The sequence below is a fragment of the Tachypleus tridentatus genome, chromosome 6 (genome assembly GCF_004210375.1).
Source record: "Tachypleus tridentatus isolate NWPU-2018 chromosome 6, ASM421037v1, whole genome shotgun sequence".
NCBI lineage: Eukaryota > Metazoa > Arthropoda > Merostomata > Xiphosura > Limulidae > Tachypleus > Tachypleus tridentatus.
Window position 1 is genome coordinate 163,255,607 of NC_134830.1, and position 21,087 is coordinate 163,276,693.

Here is a 21,087-nt window from a genome sequence, read left to right on the forward strand (position 1 = left end):
TGCATGATTGTCACAGGAAACAAACCTTGGAAACAAAAAATAATAATGTTTTTAGTTTACCACAAGTAGACCTCGTCACGAAGTACTCTTCTGTACTGATAGACATGCAACAAGTGATATTTGAAAATCGTTGAAACAATGTAACACTGTTTTCACTCAGTATTCGTTAATAATATTTGATGGAAAAAACATTATTGTTCACAATGCTGAGAAGTGACTAGATATCATTTTACCAACTGGTTGCTAAGAAATCAGAATTTAATTTGCTTACAATGATTGCTAAGTGATTAATACTGCTTAAATTAGTTTCAAACTGCTCATCTTGAGAAACTTATTCAACTACTAACTTACTATACATAATAAACCTCATCGATTTGTTTGTTTGTTTTTTAAAGTTTCGCGCAAAGCTTCACGAGGGCTCTCTGCGCTAGCCGTCCCTAATTTAGTAGTGTAAGAGTAGAGGAAAGGCAGCTAGTCATCACCACCCACCGCCAACTTTTGAGCTACTCTTTTACCAACGAATAGTGGGACTAACGGTCACATTATAATGCCCCCCCGGGTGAGAGGATGAGCATATTTGGTGCGATGGGGATTCGAGCCCGCGACCCTCAGATTACGAGTCAACGCCTTAACGCACCTGGCCATGCTGGGCCACCTTACAGATGATCAGATGGTATTAATTTGTTACACACCAGCTGGTGTCAGTTTAATCACTATTAGTCTACTGGTTGCTAACCTAATATATTCTGTTTAAATATTGTGTTTTTGTCTTGATTCGATCTCTATTGGTCCACTGGCTGTCTACGCAATGTATTGTGTTTAAATATCATATCTTTGTCTTGATGCAAATGTATTGAAATGAGTCAATTAATCTAGGTTTACTCTTCAAGTTAGAAAGATATTATTTAAAGCAAAACAAATAATAGACCAAAATGTCACGTGAATTATAAGGCGAGAAAAGTCTTCCTACTATAAATAATTGATCACGGTACCTGAACAACGTGGGATATAAGGGGTAGAGTAAATTCTCTCATATTTTTAATTAATCAAGCTTTCCAACGTAGAAAAAAAATATATAAAAACCTATAATTCAAGTGCTTTAGATAGTATGATACTTCGAAAGCACTTTGGTTATAGGGTTTTATATTTTTGCCTTTTTTTTTTTCATTTCACCTTAAGTGTTTATCTACCATCATGATATAGCAACATGGTATATGGTCGTAAGAAGTATTTGAACCATGTAAGATTTAAAATCAAAAATGCATTTTAACTTTATTGAACTGGAACAACAATCAATTTTTTTTATAGATTCATAACAATTCGTATACTCTTTGTAAGTGAGATTTCAGATACTGTGTAAGTTAAAAGTATCCTATCATAATGTCCAATTGAAAAAAGAGTACACTTTCTGGCGTCGTACCGAATGCATGTGGTTATTAGGCGTCTCAAAGAGTGGTTAAAGTAGCCATAGGTTATGGCAATGTGATTTTTAAGACTTGTTTGAGCTAAAATTTTCCGAATTTCCAATATTAGGTTCACAGTTTTGTCACCAAGTAACCTGAATTCACAAGAAAGTAAAAAGCCCGTGGACCGAATTTCTAGAAGAGGAAGTTAAAAGACGAATGTGAGAGGTGAACGTTTCAACAGCAGCTCTGTTCTTATAACAAACAGTACCCGAAACTTTCAAAACATTTATGCTGTTGTTATATTATAAGTAAGTCCAAAGACGGTGAGGGCACCTTTTGTGTCGGTACGGACGGAAAAGTGAAGTTTAATTCTGAACAAAGCTTCGGCACGATTAATCCTTCCAAGAGATTTTGAAGGAAAAAGAAACGTTTATCGGTTTCAACTGAAAAGAGTTTTAACGCTAGGGAAAGTTCCAACAGTGTGATGTGATTTATGGGTTCCCTTTTGGTGGGTAGATATCAATAAGGAGCAAAGACGGCTAAATTGTGAATATACCTAGAAAAATAGGAGATTTGAGTCGAATAGAAGAAACTTTGAAGAAAGAAAAGGAACACAAATATAAGTAACAGGGAGGTGTTCGTGTGGCAAAGTAACAATGATAGAACCACAGATGAAAGTGAACTTCTTTACCACAGTGATATTTTTATTTCGACAAAAGAAAGTCTCACGCTAGATGTCGCCACAACGACGCTTGACTCTTTTTAAAAGCAGGATATAGAACAACGACATCTTCTTTTCAGTCATCCTGGAGGTTCTAGAAAAACAAACACCTTTGTTAAATATACAAATAGGAAACGACAACAGCAATAAGTAAACATAAATTCACAGGTAGATAGCTACAACTAATTGCAAAATCATTCATTAATTATCTTTAGTGTGTGTTTTCTTACCGCAAAGCCACATCGGGCTATATGCTGAGATCACTGAGAGGAATCGAACCCCTGATTTTAGCGTTGTAAATCTGTAGACTTACCGCTGTACAGGACCCGGCATGGCCAGATGCATATGGCACTCGACTCGTAATCTGAGGGTCGCGGGTTCGAATCCCCGTCACACCAAGCATGTTCGCCCTTTCAGCCATGGAGGCGTTATTATGTGACGGTCAATCCCACTATTCTTTGGTAACAAAATAGCCCAAGAGTTGGCGGTGAGTGGTGATGACTAGCTGCCTTCCCTCTAGTCTTACACAGATAAATTAGGGACGGCTAGCGCAGATAGTCCTCGTGTAGCTTTGCGCGAAATTCAAAAGAAACCAAACCGCTGTAACAGCGGAGGACAATAATTATCTTTAGAAGCACTCAACGTTTTATCAGTATTTTATAATAGGCATTAATAAACACCTTGTGCTCGTGTAACGAAACACATATAACATATTGTGAGATTATGATTTAAAAGAGAGAAAAAGACATAAACCAGGGCGATGAGTTTGAGAAATTATAAGGTCAAAAATCGAATTTCGATAGTTGTTATGGACGGAATACAGATAAGCTATTGTAAAGCTTTGCGGTTAAAGACAAACAAAAAGTATCAAAAACCATAACTATTTTTAATTAAAACTAATAAACTGAAGTTACAAAGTAAAATAAAACTATTTTCCATGACTCGGCAACAAACTTACAGACACTATATCAAAAGTATATTGTATTAGTAGCAGAGAGGCCATTGATTTTAGCACAAGCCTGTCTTGAGTAACACGAAGATCGAGTGGTTTATTACACATTCGTAACTAGTAACAGACTTCCTGCTCTCCCCACAAACGTCTCTCGATCCTGTTGAGAAGAACATATGTCCAGAGTGTACCTAAGGCACGTGTTTGTATCGGAATACAAACAAACTTCTTGTGAATAACCAGCGTTCTTCTTCAGAGCTCGTATCGCTGCTAAATGTGTTTACTTTGGTGTTTTGATCTTTGGACATTTTTGATAACTCCTTAATTTTTACGTGAGTGTTTGTCTCTGTACAAACTTGTCGCTAATTCCCTTATTAACTATCTTCTTGTAATTTCATTCCAAAGAACGCGATAAGGTGCTATACGGGAAAAAAAAAAAAAAATAAGACTTGAAAATCTAACGTCATTTTTACTAGCGTCATCTGGTGAAATTTTAATGAAACGTAAAAACAACCACACGGTTTTGAAACATTGCTTATTTTCCTAAACAATATGGGTGAAGCATTGAATAATGACTTTAATGTTTTATGTAATTAGAGAATAAAAGTGAAAAACTTTGATACAATAATGTGACACACCAGATATTAAATTCAAAATGTATCGCTTTATGTTTTTACTGCACAGTAGATCTTGTCCGTTAACCGCGAATTTTGGAAAAACCATGACCTATAGTTAAAAGGGAATAACAGTGTTTTACTCACAATGGGTATCAAAACCCGGTTTCTAGTGGTATAATTCCGCAGACGTACCATTATGGTCAACCAAAAAACCTTCAGTTACTCATTTTAAACTGGAGTCATAATTTTAAGCCAAGATTACTCAATGAAGTGCAGTTTTTTTAAACTAATTTTCCTCAATTATTTATGAACCAAATTACTTGTGGACCCCGTCTCACCAAACATGCTCGCCCTTTCAGCCGTGGGGACGTTATAAATGAGACGGTCAATCCCACTATTCGTTGGTAAAAGAGTAGCTCAAGAGTTGACGGTGGGTGATGATGAATAGCTGCCTTCCCTCTTGTCTTACACTGCTAAATTAGAGACGGTTAGCGCAGATAACCCTCGTGTAGGATAGCGCGAAATTCCAAACAAACCAAACTTGTGAACCCATGACTTTGACGGATACAGGGCTCTTAAGAGCACACGAGTCATACATAAAAATGTAAACAACATTTTTTTCAAGGCACAGTTAATTCGACTAATTATTACTTGGGTCCCCTGTGCATGTTACATGGTTAAGAGTTGACAACATAAAACTTTAATACTGCTTTGTCTATTTCAGCTGCAACGGATACTATGTCAGCTTTATCCTACATTACATACTTGTTCCAACAAAACTAGCTTAATGTTTTTCTTTGCTTGTTTGTGAATTTCGCAAAAAGCTACATGAGAGCTACCAGTGCTAGCCATCACTAATTTAGCAGTGTGAGACTAGAGGGAAGGTAGTTAGTAATCATCACTTACCGCCAATTCTCGGGCTACTCTTTTACCAACGAATAATGGGATTGACCTTCACTTTATAACGCCCCATGGCTGAAAGGGCAAGCATGTTTGGTGCGACAGGGATTCGAACTCGCGACCCTCGGATTACGAGTCGAATGCCTTAACCATCTGGACATGCCGAACCCAGTATAGTGTTTCCTATGCTAATCACACTATATTCGAGCAATTGAGTACAACGGTAGGTATACGGATTTACAACGCTAAATTCAGGGGTTCGATTCCCTCGGTGAACTCAGCAGATAGCCCGATGTGGCTTTGCTGTAAGAACACATACACGCACACACAGTCCAGCAATTGATAGAAAGTCTTCCTACTTGGTCTTTTCTTCTCCAGTTTCGGATGTCCAGCATTGAAACAGGCCCGGCACGGCCAGGTGGTTAAGGCACTCAACTCTTACTTTGAAGATCACGGATTCCAATCATCATCACACCAAACATGCTCGCTCTTTCAGCCGTGGGGGCGGTACAAAGTGACGGTCAATCCCATTATTCGTTTATAAAAGAGTAGCCCAAGAGTTGGCTGTGGGTGGTGATAAATAGCTGTTTTCCCTCTAGTCTTATACTGCTAAATTAGGGACGGCTAGCGCAGATAGTTCTAGTGTAGCTTTGCGCGAAATTCAAAAACAATCAAACAAGCCAGTGTATTTATACACTACATTGTTTGTAGATCTGCGAATGTGTTGGTTACTGCGTCCGTAAGAACGTGTGATTCCTACGAATGTTTTAAATAGATATATCATCACTATTCCAACAAATTGAAAAGCAATTTGCGATAAACTTTAAGTGAATGTTTATCAACACTGTTAACTATGTTTCCTACGGCTATTTTCTTTTCGTAATTAAAATTACAGTCTTTAAAAATGTCGTATTGTGTTCACCATGACACGAAAGAACTCGTATTGTGTATAAACTCATTGTTGCCGAGCAACGTTAAATACCACATTCCACGTACCATTTCTGGCATGTGATTAGTTTACAAACTTTAGCAATAACACAACCGCGTGCTTATCTCAGCGTTACAATATCCGCGTGTTTTTTGAGAAGCCAAGTCTCACTCGTTATTGGCCTTGCTTCACGGTATCCATCTGTTTGAAAAATCACTTGGTTCAAGTCAAGTGATGTAATCAGTGAGATAACAGCTTTGCCGTGAAAACCTACAAGCTGGCGGCTGTCATGCAATATAGAGGGACGGTTCACTCCCAGTAACAACGCTAAGCACAAGCTGTCCCAGTGAGCCTCTCCAAACTTTTCTCGTCGTATTACGGAATGGTTTTTACAACGTGTTTATCGAAATCTTTCAGAGGTTCTATCCCGAAAATACGAACTTGGCATAATACTGAAATCATCTCAGAAAATGTTTTAACGACCCCTAGTCCTAACTGCCAACAGCATCGTTTACGAAACATTAGGCTTGTCCATGCTAATTGAAAGCGATTCTGGCCACTATATTTGCAGAGCTCTTCTGGCATTGGGAGTCAATGGGGCGAAGCGTCGGAGTCAGAGTACCGTTGGGCATGATTAGAGTCAGTGTGAACAAACACACAGGAAATAAGAACAAGCTACAGAAGACGAACGTCACGGCTGTTAACCCTCTATGAGATCTAAACACGAAGACGGTTAGGCCTAATGGACCATGATTTGAATGCTGCAACAAGTTACGTTAAATTAGCATACAGACTAGGGTAGGTTCTCCTCTTTCTGCTTACATTTCTCCGAAGGTAATAAAGGATATTTTACAATGTGAATTATAAACACTAGATGACAGCTAGTGTTAAATATCCGAAAAAGCTTAATTTTTTCCTGTTTATAGCTGATACAAAACATGAAATAGAAGCTTTCGTTTGTTTGTCTGAAATTAAACACAAAGCTACACAGTGGGCAATCTGTGTTCTGCCCACCACGGGTTTTGGAATCCGTTTTCCAGTGGTGTAAGTCTACAGACATACTAGGAAATAAAAGGATCACATTGGAAAATGAGCCAGTATTTCATTTGCTTCTAGGTGCTTACAGGAACTTGTATCATCCAAGAGTAATCTAACCAGGCGATATACACAAAATATTAATGCCGTACAGTAAGATATGTTTTAAAATGCCTTATACTCTACAGTTTGTATAACAGCATTATTCCTGTCATGAGACCTGCAACTAACCCCTGTAAACAATATCACAGTTGATAAAAGAGGACCAATAACTTTACCTGAATAGTCATTTGTTTTAAACGAAGTAATTTAATTCATTTAACTTCAACGGAACACACTCCACTAAACCATATAATTTCACATTGAAATATGCTATATTCACAAACAGTCATTTTAATAAATGTCTTCATACCAGCCCGTTTATTCAGAACTGGACACGGTCGTATGACCCCGTAACTTTACACAAGACACGTTTATTGAAACACATTTTCATTCTGGCCAAACGAATCGACTCATGTCACAAAACGTGATATTTTAAATCCATTGTTTTCACTCTTAAAAATGGTCAAAGGAACCTATTCACGTTTCACAAAACACGGTAATCTAAATCCATTGTTTTCACTCTTAAAAATGGTCTAATAATTCTGTTCTCGTCACACAAAACGCAAAATCCTTTGAAATGTCTTCCACAATAGCCATAACCAAACGAACACCTTGCCTTCCTACTAGATACAATCGTTCATACCTATTGTTTCACCTTTTCACAATAGCCATAATCATACGAACCCTCTGTTTTCATACTAAATATTCGTTCATTTCTATCACCTTCTGTTTATCATAATAACCATAATCGCATGAACACACTCTTTTCACACTATTTACTGCCGTTAATACTTTCTGTTTTCAACTTTTCACAATAAACAAATGACAATGAACACATTCATTTTCAGAAAATACTAATCAGTCAAAATACAACGGTAAAATCCCATGTCCTCATCACTTTCATATAATGATGTCGAAATATATTAAGCTCTCGTATGTTATTGTTGAGTCAATATCGTTCACGGCACGTTTTATTTTAAGATATTGGAAATGACTGTAAAATATGAGAAGAGAAAATGTGGTTTATCCAGAGGATGTTCTTTTAAAATGGTTCAATGGTTTATCTACAGGATGTTCTTTTAAAAGGATTCGATGGTTTACCTAGAGGATGTTCTTTTAAAATAATTCGATGGTATACCGAGAGGATGTTCTTTTAAAATGGTTTGATTGTTTACCCAGAGGATGTTCTTTTAAAATGGTTTGATTGTTTACCTAGAGGATGTTCTTTTAAAATGGTTCGATTGTTTACCTAGAGGATGTTCTTTTAAAAGGGTTTGATTGTTTACCTAGAGGATGTTCTTTTAAAATGGTTTGAATGTTTACCTAGAGGATGTTCTTTTAAAATGGTTTGATTGTTTACCTAGAGGATGTTCTTTTAAAATGGTTCGATTGTTTACCTAGAGGATGTTCTTTTAAAAGGGTTTGATTGTTTACCTAGAGGATGTTCTTTTAAAATGGTTCGATTGTTTACCTAGAGGATGTTCTTTTAAAAGGGTTTGATTGTTTACCTAGAGGATGTTCTTTTAAAATGGTTCGATTGTTTACCTAGAGGATGTTCTTTTAAAATGGTTTGATTGTTTACCTAGAGGATGTTCTTTTAAAATGGTTCGATTGTTTACCTAGAGGATGTTCTTTTAAAAGGGTTTGATTGTTTACCTAGAGGATGTTCTTTTAAAATGGTTCGATTGTTTACCTAGAGGATGTTCTTTTAAAAGGGTTTGATTGTTTACCTAGAGGATGTTCTTTTAAAATGGTTCGATTGTTTACCTAGAGGATGTTCTTTTAAAAGGGTTGAGCAAACTTTCGTCTAAAAGTTACTAAAATTTATATTTTCGTGAGAAGTATTTTGAAGCATTCCTGTTTATGAATCGAAATACTAAAGGAATGATTTTAAACTGAAAGGAATTTATTTTCAGTACAATTATTTAAGATATTTGAAATAACTCTTGTGCTTACGCCATACATTTAGAAGACTGAAACAGTAGGTTGCTTTATATTTATGAATTTTCTGTAAGTCACTTCAAAGTATATAAATAAGAGAAAATACACTATTAATTAACTCCTAACCATTAATGTTTATTTCTTAATATTTTTAAACATCGTTTTATCTAGGTTAATCAAATATTTCTATGTGTAATTATTATAATTACTATAGAAATAAATATAAATAAATATATTCGCCAAACAAATAGCAGCAGTAAGATTATTTTATTTTAGTGGGATTCATAGAGTATTAAAGCTGTTCTATAAGTCGAACAGAGAACAGTCAAAGTTTCATTATGGAACTGTTTAACGGAATAGTAATAAACCAGTTAAAGTTACATATGGAAATATCGATGCTTCCATTTTGAATAACCAGATATTTTAACTAAACCCTTGAATGGTCAAAACTGAAACATGAAAGATTCCAAGTCGAACCATTATGGTGGTGGTATAAAAGCAACCAGTGTACAATGCAGAACCTTATAAGGTTCCTCATGGAACCCGATGGCTTTAATATAGGTCCATCTATGGTGCTGTTTGTTTTGTAGTATGGTTACATACCGAACTGTCATTTTATAATCCGTAGTTTTATAAGGAACAATGTATTGGTTCCATGTAGAACCCTTTTTGGACTTCTCTTTCCTGAACCTTCGAAAGGGTTCCTTAAATAAAATCGCTCAATATGTGTTTTATGATTAACCAATGATCAAAAGGAAAGTTGTTTGTTTGTTTTGGATTTCGCACAAAGCTACTCGAGGGCTATCTGTGCTAGCCGTCCCTAATTTAGCAGTGTAAGACTAGAGGGAAGGCAGCTAGTCATCACCACCCACCGCCAACTCTTGGGCAACTCCTTTACCAACGAATAGTGGAATTTACCATCACTTATAACGTCCCCACGGCTGAAAAGGCAAACATATTTGGTGCGACGGGTATTCAAATCTTCGACTCTCTGAATACGAGTCGAAATGCCGGCAAAATATGAAGCGTCAACAGCATTCTCAATGGTTCTATAAACCACCACTTCGTCTTTTAGAGTGTACAGTTGAAAGTCACGAATGAATACAAATTCGAGTGCGTCTCTCACCACTTTGTTTCTTTGGAATTAAGCACAATGGGCTACCTGTTCTCTGCCCAGCACGGGTATCGAAACCTTGATTTTAGCGATGTGAGTCCGCAGACATACCATTGTGCCACTGGGAGCCTCTCACAATTTATTTGTATTCCTTTTACTTGTAAGAATAAAACAAAAGTTAAACCAAATACAACGAATGGAAGTACAAGTTTAACAAAGCATATCGTAGAGATGGTTCACGAGTTACGTTAGGAAATGTACGCACTCCAAGCTATTACGACTTGACATCTCAGGCTATGGGAGAATCACGTGGTCTAAAACATTATTCTGTAGCCTGGGGATTGTTTTAAACCGTATAGCGGAGATGCAGATGAAAAAGTGACACTTCTACGTTAGTGTTTCGAACGTGGCGTTTTATTAAGTTGATGAAAATAATTTACGTCGTAGTTACACAAACAGAGATCTGCTAGTGAATAAGTGTTATTCACCGACTAACAGTCTGGAATATTGTGCGATGATAAATCACTACTACCCATAACAACAGCGAAATGCGCCTGTCACTTTTGCAAGGTCCTATAGCGCAGCCACCGTGACTGGTTTTAATGGATACAGCAAATTTACATTAGTCCTGTCTTCGGCAACTTGGATTGGTTGTTCTCGTCCAACGATTCCGTTACCATCCCTATCAGAGAGAGGCTCATCAGAGGCGCACGCGGTGACAATGTGGTTGACTTGCCAGCGCGTGAGAATCGCCTCTTGAATACATATTATCGTGATATAAGTTATAGTAATAGACGTATCAACTTGCAAGTTTATGAATTATTTTTTATTGTATTTTATTTAAGAAGAAACACTACCAAATAAAGCAGGTTATTATAACTGCACCACTAGGGAAGAAAACGTTTTAGAATAGCTCAAAAACCTAGAACACTAAACAATGACAATCGGTGAGGGTCTGATTGTTTTTTAATTTCGCACAAAGCTACTCGAGAGCTATCTGTGCTAGTCGTCCCTAATTTAGCAGTGTAAGACTAGAGGGAAGGCAGCTAGTCATCACCACCCACCGCCAACTCTTGGGCTACTCTTTTACCAACGAATAGTGAGATTGACCGTAACATTATAACGTCCCCACGGCTTAAATGGCGAGCATGTTTTGGCGCAATGGGGATGCGAACCCGCGATCCTCAGATTACGAGTCGCACGCCTTAATACGCTTGGCCATTCCGGGCCCCGGTGAGGGTCTACTTTCGTCACTTAAACAGTGTCAAATCTGCTACTTTACGTTTGAAGGACGACTACATTCTGAATAAAAATATACTATTCTTCACGCACACCGACAGCTAACAACTTAAAAAAGTCTCCCTGTAAGTTTGTTTGTTATGAATTTCGCGCAAAGAAACACGAAAGCTATCTGCACTAGGTGTCCCTAATTTAGTAGTGAAGCGAAAGACTACGGGAAAGGTGGCAACTTTATAACGCCCCACGGTTGTAGGGTGAGTATGTTAGATGGGACAAGAATTCGAACCCACGCCCTGCGGATTGTGACTCAAGTTGTCCCCACCCCCAACCCAATAGGACAGCGATAAATTTATGTTCTCAGATTTTAAGTTCTTTGTGTAAAACGTGTGGATTCTGTAGAGTTAAAAAATAACTTTTTAAACTACGGGACTTAATCATTCCTGGCTAGAGAGAAATATGATGGGCTTACTATTTCTTTTCTTATTTTTTGGAAGGGGCTATATATTAATCAATTTTTGATAAATTTTAAAATTTATATTAAAAACCAGAAAGTGGAACACTTTACTTTCTGTTACCTCTATTTGTTTTTTTTTACAAAATCAAGAATGAAATATTGTCCGTCTTTAAAACAATGGTAAAAGATTTTGTTAACTTTGACCTCTAGTCATAACAGATCATTTAAAATGAGAACACTTCCATTTTAGCACTACGATAACACGTTATTGCCTACACCCAATGTCTCACTAATCTCTCTCTCTTGCCCAGCCGGAAATTATCTCAGTCTTCCCTCTATTCTCACCCTTGTAAATTGTGCATCCCATTTTCAGTCTGCACGTGCTTATTGGCTTCGTTTCTTCTTGTTGTTTCATCGCTTCAGTAAGTAATAGCTGGTGGAAAATAGAAGTGAGTTTCTACAGTATTATCACGCGCCAAACATGCTCGCCCTTTCAGCCGTGGGGCGTTATAACCTGACGGTCAATCCCACTATTCGTTGGTAAAAGAGTAGCCCAAGAGTTGGCGGTGGTTGGTGATGACTAGCTGCCTTCCCTCTAGTCTTACACTGCTAAATTAGGAACGGCTAGCACAGATAGCCCTCGTGTAGCTTTGTGCGAAATTCAAAAAAGACACAAACAAACAGTAATATCATATTAACATATTTTTTATCATCATTACCAGTTAATGGGTCGACTGTATAAATTCGTTTTGTGTTTCATACTCTTGATGACGCCAACTTAATTTTTTTATATAATAAATTAGGTGGTAATTAATATACAGACCAAATATTTTCTTGGATTTGCCCCACGTCACTGAACTTTATCGATTTTAAAAATTCCTCGCTTTATTAATAGCCCTTAAGGTAAATTCAAAGACTTGAACCAGCTTTATTGTATAGCAGTGATTTCTATTTCTTATATATAGTTGGTGTATATTATCTACATTTTAAGAGAATCTTGCATAGCTGTGATTTACATTTCGTATGTATGGTCAGTGTGTATTATTTAAAGCTTAACAGAAGCACGTGTGTATTTGAAGACAACGTAACGTGTGGTACATCCAAGAATAGACTGTTCTTCTAACGCCACGCCCATTTAACAGCACGGGGTAAATTATTGTTCTTCGCATACCTGTTAACAGAGAACAAAGGACAATTAAAAATGGCACGTGTATTATATGCGTTTGCAAACTTGTACATATGTATTTACATATAAATACATAAATAAATATGTACAACGCTATCCAATAGATTAACTGTTCATAGGCGATTAAAATCAGCAATATAAAACAGTAATGATGTTAACATAAACCAGAAACGTCTTAACAAAACTGAAATCCATAACCACGCCTCTTCTATCGCCATATATATATGCTTAGATTTGTTTTTCGTTTAAAGTTTCGTAATAGGTATTATACAGTATATCAAGTTTTCTGTTAGTTTTAGTAAGTTCATTTGTTCTCTTACTTTTGATATTAACATATTATTTTTACTTTTTATTTCTTTATTTTTATACTGTACTAATGAGGTTGCACTGAGGGCAGAGCACTGATAGCCCATTGTGTAGCTTTGTGCTCAATTCAAAACTACAACAACAACTAATGGAGTTTGTTTGGTAATATACAATTTATTTCTCTTCAAATTACTTTACATCTATATCTGACAATGCAACAAACCTTCGAATGGAAAATTAACTATTCAATTGTTTTAATACTGTACACATCACCCAACTTACATATTCGAAGTTACACCGCATGGCCAAAAGTATGTGGACACCCATTCTAATTATTGGGTTCGGCTATTTCAGCCACACCCATTGCTAACAGGTGCATAAAATCAAACATACAGCCATGCAATCTCTATAGACAAACACTGGCAGTAGAATGCGTCGTAGTGAAGAGCTAAGTGACTTTCAACGTGACGCTGTCATAGGATGCCACTTTTCCAACAATCAGTTCGTCAAATTTCTGCTCTTCTAGAGCTGTCCCAGTTAATTGTAAGTGCTCTTATTGTAAAGTGGAAACATCTAGGAGAAACAACAGCTCAGCCACGAAGCGGTAGGCCACACAAACTCACAAACGGGACCTCTGAGTGCTGAAGCGCGTAATGCGTAAAAATCGTCTGTCCACGGTTGCAACACTCACTACCGAGTTCCAAACTGCCTCTGGAAGCAACGTCATTATAAGAACTGTTCATCGGAAGCTTCATGAAATGGATTTATATGGCCGAGCAGCCGCACACGAGCCTAGGATAACTATGCGCAATGCCAAGCGTCAACTGGAGTGGTGTAAAGCACACCACCTTTGGACTCTGGAGCAGTAGAAACACGTTCTCTGAAGTGATGAATTACGCTTCACTATCTGGCAGCCTGACGGACAATCTAGGTTTGGCAGATCCCAGGAAAACACTATCTGCCTAATTGAATAATGCCAAATGTAAAGTGTTCTAGAGGAGGAATAATGGTCTGGGGCTGTTTTTTCATGGTTTGAGTTAAGCTCATTAGTTCCAGTAAAGGTAAATCTTAATGCTACAGCATACTATTACATTCTAGTGAATTGTGTGCTTACAACTTTGTGGCAACAATTTGGGAAAGGCTCTTTTTTTGTTTCAGCATGACAATGACCCCGTGCACAGAGTGAGGTCCATAAAGACATGGTTTGCTGAGGTTGGTATGGGAGAATTTTACTGGCCTGCACAGAGCCCTGACCTCAACCCTATCGAACGCCTTTGGGATGAATTGGAACGCTGAATGCAAGCCAGGCCTTCTCGCCCGACCTCACTAATGCTCTTGTGGCTGAATAGGAGCAAATCTTCGCAGCCATGTTCCAAAATCTAGTGAAAAGCCTTCCCAGAAAAATGGAGGCTGTTATAACAGCAAAGAGGGGACCAACTCCGTATTAACGCCCATGGTTTTGGAATGAGACGTTTAACAAGCACAAATGGGTGTGATGGTCGGATGTCCACATACTTTTGCCAATGTAGTGTATTTCCGAAGTAGTGCTATATTACGTAATTAAATTCAATGCTTTAAATTAACCTGGCTCAAAGGAAAATTGTCGATGAAACCGTAGGCCAAAGTGTTAAATGTCTTTATTAATTAATGTAGCGATTAATGGCGCCCACTCAACGAATGACTTTCTGCTCGCATTTTCTAGTTTTGCAGCAATAATGTTATTTCTCCAAAAAGAGACCGATAACCGTCTGAGGGGGTTACTTGTTTTACTCGTTGCCCCATTATATGATGGGTTATTTGTCAGTCAGTAGACACAAAAATGACGTCACATAAGGGACGCTTAATGTTGCAACTTATACTGTCGTGACGTCAGGTAAACGTGCGTATTCCATGAATCGCGAGAAGAATTATACTCTCTGTAGGCTAAACATAGCGTGACATATGAACTTCAAAAGCAAGAAATAAAAACATCTGTTACCCTCAATGTTGGCTTTATTTATTCTTGAAAAAGGACACTCTTGGGGCCCCAAAAGATGTCAAACAAAATATATATTTTTTTTTATATTTTTCAAATGATACCATAAAACGGGAGTCATATAAGCATTTAAATTTCAGAAAAAAATGTTGCTTCATAAATCAGGGGTCCAGCATGACCATGTGGTTAAGACATTAGACTCATAATCCGAGGGTCGCGGGTTCGAATCCCGTCACATCAAACATGCTCGCCCTTTCAGCCATGGGAGGTATAAAGTGCGGTCAATCCCACTATTCGTTGGTAAAAAAGTAGCTCAAGAGTCGGCATTGGGTGGTGATGACTAGCTGCCTTCCCTCTAGTCTTACACCGCTAAATTAGGAAGGCTAGCACAGATAGCCCTCGAATAGCTTTGCGCGAAATTTAAAACAAACCAAACATTGTATTAAGTATGTAAATCAGTGAATTCGATCTTTTATCACACATCTTGGCGAGATTTCCACATACCCCTCTCTGTGTGTGTTTTTCTTACAACGAAGCCACATTGGACTATTTGCTGAGCCCACCGAGAGGAATCGAACCCCTGATTTTAGCGTTGTAAGTCCATAGACTTACCGCTGTACTAGCGGGGTGCCTTTTCTCTAATATTAAAAAGTTCATTGGAGCTGCATCAATGACTTGACGTGTAAGTGGTCAAATCCATTTTTAATGGTCCGGCATGGCCAGGTGGTTAAGGCACTCGACTCGTAATCCGAGTGTTGCTGGTTCGAATCCCCGTCACACCAAACATTCTCGCCCTTTCAGACGTTGGGGCGTTATAATGTTACGGGCAATCCCACTATTCATTGGTAAAAGAGTTGGCGGTGGTGGTGATGACCAGCTGACTTCCCTCTAGTCTTAAACTGCTACATTAGGGTCAATTAGCGTTAGCGCAGATGGCTCTCGTATAGTTTTGTGCGAAATTCAGAACAAACCAAACCATTTTCATCTTGTTGTTTTCACGGTTTGACTGTAAATGTTTGAAAATTTGACGCGTGAGCCTCGTTCAAGTTTAAATCCTTGTTTATGAAGATACGAGAAAATATGCTTAGCTTAATTGTTATGTTTTTTTTTTTGGAGCCAGATGATTCTTTTTCGTAACCAATTATGAGGGTACTGATCCTTAATTGGTTAGAGTGTCGTCTGGAGCTTGTTCCTATCCTAAATGCACTGTTTTACTAGTGGAAAAACACCGAAGGGTATTTTCTTCGAAATAATGTGTATTTTGTATCTACGTAGTATCAAAACTATATGGATATTTCTCTTTGAAAAGGTTCTTTATATCTCTTATTAAATTTTTTCATGTGTTAAATAACCAGGAATTTGCTGCAAGCTAAATATTTATTAAGCACGTGCAAGTATAATATATGCAAACTGATATTACGAAACACAGTAAGCCATTTTTTTTTCCTTCTAATCAACTATAACTTTGAGCTTTATTAAGATAATCCTTTAATAAAAAGAGGAACTAGAATCATGTTTTCATCTAGATACACATAGTCAAATTTTTTAGTTCTTTCTTATTTTCAATTTCTTATGTTAAAGAAGTGAAACCGACAATAAGTAACAGCATGAATAATTAAGAAATGAAGAATAGATTTTAGGCACAATAGCCAAAACAAATGCAAGTAGCGCTATTTAACATTTATATATATATATATTAATGACACTGTGAACATTAACTTAACTGTATAGTTTAAATTGGTAGAGTTAACACTTATTGTTTGTTTGTTTTTTTAATTTCGCGCAAAGCTACTCGAGGACTATCTGCGCGAGCCGTCCTTAATTTAGCAGTATAAGACTAGAGGGAAGGTAGATAGTCATCACCACCCACTGCCAACTGTTGGGATTGACCGTTATATTATAACGCCCCCACGGCTGAAAGGGCGAGCATGTTTGGTGCGACCGGGATTCGAACCCGCGACCCTCGGATTACAAGTCGAATGCCTTAACATGCTTGGCCATGCCGAGCCCACTAACACTTATAAAGCTTTTGTTATTCGCCCACTTAGTTTTCTCAAAACTGTCCATCTATTTCATTTCGAATAACTTGACACCCCTTCCTTCTTCGATGTTTCAGTGGGAAGTTTCAGAGTTGATAGCGATAAAAATTCAACTGAGTTTCAAACGTAGAATTATATTTCAGTGTCAGCCCATCGTTCGCATCTAATAGCTAGTTGTCTTTTCCGTACGTGTGTTTTCTGATATCTGTGTTTCCTTAAGAAAACAGACACGCGGAATATGTTTGTGTCTATTCTAATATATATCACTTTGTCATAATACATTGGTATTAGGCCTATTATATATTTTTACACTACTTTTTATATCTAGTCGCATTAGGGATTTTCGATAGTTAGGAGAGTGTATAATATTAGTATTGCAACCACACTATGTTCGCCATATCCATGGTCTACGTTACTTGTCGCTCAACCCAGTGCTCATGAAGCCGGTTGAAACCAACAAACACATTAGTGATCGGGACGGTATTTATATAAGTCAGTTGTTACAACAACAGCTGTTATGGTATGAATGCATTTTTCAACTTGGCAAAGCATGAATATAACTGATTTACTTGTTATTATTCATTAGTATTAGGCTTAAATAATATACGACGAAATGTAACTAAAAGTCATATATATATATATATCGTAAACAAAATACTATCTAATACATATGTGTGAATGCACTAATCAATATGAAGGCATATTTACATGAATGATTAATATATACCGCGGTAGCTTATACAAATATTCGTGTATTTTTGTGCTGGACATTATTAGCAGCTGTGGAGGGAAGCTAGTATGGTTCAGGACAATTAGTTTCGTTACTAGGTTCACAAATCTGGACAAAGCCTTACTTCTAGCTGTTTGCCTTCCTTCTGCTCAACAGCTCTAAATTACAGATGACCATTCCATATGTCAAGATCCTCGAGGTGACGGACCTTACCCACATTTGTACAAAATACTCTCCAGGTTTAAAATTTCAGTACTAAAAATTTGGTAACAGTGTCCACAAAGAACCGGTTTCACCAACACAAATCAGCTTTCTTCTGGCATTCTTTCACAGTGTGCTTATGCAGTGAAACCACATTGTTGTTTCGTATTATTAAACGTGACTATAAAATGCGTTTTAAGATGCAGTCACTTCTTTTTGTTTGCTTACACTTCATTATAATCATGTTGTTGTGTCATACTTACACTTTATAATAATCATGTTGTTGTGTCATACTTACACTTTATTATAATCATGTTGTTGTGTCATACTTACACTTTATTATAATCATGTTGTTGTGTCATACTTACACTTTATTATAATCATGTTGTTGTGTCATACTTACACTTTATTATAATCATGTTGTATCATACTTACACTTGATTATAATTATGTTGTTGTGTCATACTTACACTTTATTATAATCATGTTGTTGTGTCATACTTACACTTTATTATAATCATGTTGTTGTGTCATACTTACACTTTATTATAATCATGTTGTTGTGTCATACTTACACTTTATTATAATCATGTTGTTGTGTCATACTTACACTTCATTATGATCATGTTGTTGTGTCATACTTACATTTTATTATAATCATGTTGTTGTGTCATACTTACACTTCATTATAATCATGTTGTTGTGTCATACTTACACTTTATTATAATCATGTTGTTGTGTCATACTTACACTAAATTATGATAATGTTGTTGTGCTGTATTTACACTTTATTATAATCATGTTGTTGTGTCATACTTACACTTCATTATAATTATGTTGTTGTGTCATACTTACACTTCATTATAATCATGTTGTTGTGTCATACTTACACTTTATTATAATCATGTTGTTGTGTCATACTTACACTTCATTATAATCATGTTGTTGTGTCATACTTACACTTCATTATAATTATGTTGTTGTGTCATACTTACACTTTATTATAATCATGTTGTTGTGTCATACTTACACTTCATTATAATTATGTTGTTGTGTCATACTTACACTTCATTATAATCATGTTGTTGTGTCATACTTACACTTCATTATAATTATGTTGTTGTGTCATACTTACACTTTATTATAATTATGTTGTTGTGTCATACTTACACTTTATTATAATCATGTTGTTGTGTCATACTTACACTTCATTATAATCATGTTGTTGTGTCATACTTACACTTTATTATAATCATGTTGTTGTGTCATACTTACACTTCATTATGATCATGTTGTTGTGTCATACTTTACACTTTATTATAATCATGTAGTTGTGTCATACTTATACACTTCATTATAATCATGTTGTTGTGTCATACTTACACTTCATTATAATTATGTTGTTGTGTCATACTTACACTTTATTATAATCATGTTGTTGTGTCATACTTACACTTTATTATAATCATGTTGTTGTGTCATACTTACACTTTATTATAATCATGTTGTTGTGTCATACTTACACTTCATTATGATCATGTTGTTGTGTCATACTTACATTTTATTATAATCATGTTGTTGTGTCATACTTACACTTCATTATAATCATGTTGTTGTGTCATACTTACACTTTATTATAATCATGTTGTTGTGTCATACTTACACTAAATTATGATAATGTTGTTGTGCTGTATTTACACTTTATTATAATCATGTTGTTGTGTCATACTTACACTTCATTATAATCATGTTGTTGTGTCATACTTACACTTCATTATAATTATGTAGTTGTGTCATACTTACACTTTATTATAATCATGTTGTTGTGTCATACTTACACTTTATTATAATTATGTTGTTGTGTCATACTTACACTTTATTATAATCATGTTGTTGTGTCATACTTACACTTCATTATGATCATGTTGTTGTGTCATACTTACATTTTATTATAATCATGTTGTTGTGTCATACTTACACTTCATTATAATCATGTTGTTGTGTCATACTTACACTTTATTATAATCATGTTGTTGTGTCATACTTACACTAAATTATGATAATGTTGTTGTGCTGTATTTACACTTTATTATAATCATGTTGTTGTGTCATACTTACACTTCATTATAATTATGTTGTTGTGTCATACTTACACTTCATTATAATCATGTTGTTGTGTCATACTTACACTTTATTATAATCATGTTGTTGTGTCATACTTACACTTCATTATAATCATGTTGTTGTGTCATACTTACACTTCATTATAATTATGTAGTTGTGTCATACTTACACTTTATTATAATCATGTTGTTGTGTCATACTTACACTTCATTATAATTATGTAGTTGTGTCGTTGCTTACACTTCATTATAATCATGTTGTTGTGTCATACTTACACTTTATTATAATCATGTTGTTGTGTCATACTTACACTTCATTATGATCATGTTGTTGTGTCATACTTACACTTTATTATAATCATGTAGTTGTGTCATACTTACACTTCATTATAATCATGTTGTTGTGTCATACTTACACTTCATTATAATTATGTAGTTGTGTCATACTTACACTTTATTATAATCATGTTGTTGTGTCATACTTACACTTTATTATAATCATGTTGTTGTGTCATACTTACACTTTATTATAATCATGTTGTTGTGTCATACTTACACTTCATTATGATCATGTTGTTGTGTCATACTTACATTTTATTATAATCATGTTGTTGTGTCATACTTACACTTCATTATAATCATGTTGTTGTGTCATACTTACACTTTATTATAATCATGTTGTTGTGTCATACTTACACTAAATTATGATAATGTTGTTGTGCTGTATTTACACTTTATTATAATCATGTTGTTGTGTCATACTTACACTTCATTATAATCATGTTGTTGTGTCATACTTACACTTCATTATAATTATGTAGTTGTGTCATACTTACACTTTATTATATAATCATGTTGTTGTGTCATACTTACACTTTATTATAATTATGTTGTTGTGTCATACTTACACTTTATTATAATCATGTTGTTGTGTCATACTTACACTTTATTATAATCATGTTGTTGTGTCATACTTACACTAAATTATGATAATGTTGTTGTGCTGTATTTACACTTTATTATAATCATGTTGTTGTGTCATACTTACACTTCATTATAATTATGTTGTTGTGTCATACTTACACTTCATTATAATCATGTTGTTGTGTCATACTTACACT

General features: G+C 35.8%; 1 protein-coding gene across 6 annotated transcripts in view; it reads right to left on the reverse strand.

The window, feature by feature from the left end:
- Positions 1-1,315: 1,315 nt before the first annotated feature.
- Positions 1,316-21,087, reverse strand: part of LOC143254330 (histone-lysine N-methyltransferase MECOM-like) — a 207,551-nt gene continuing 187,779 nt past the window's right edge. For 2 of the 6 annotated variants that reach the window (XR_013030144.1, XR_013030143.1), the window contains exon 3: positions 1,316-2,221. The gene's annotated coding sequence lies outside the window, so the exon portion shown is untranslated. Of the gene's footprint in view, positions 2,222-12,395; positions 12,578-21,087 lie in introns of those variants that run through there. The other 4 variants (XR_013030141.1, XR_013030139.1, XR_013030138.1 and 1 more) reach the window with 3 other exon arrangements.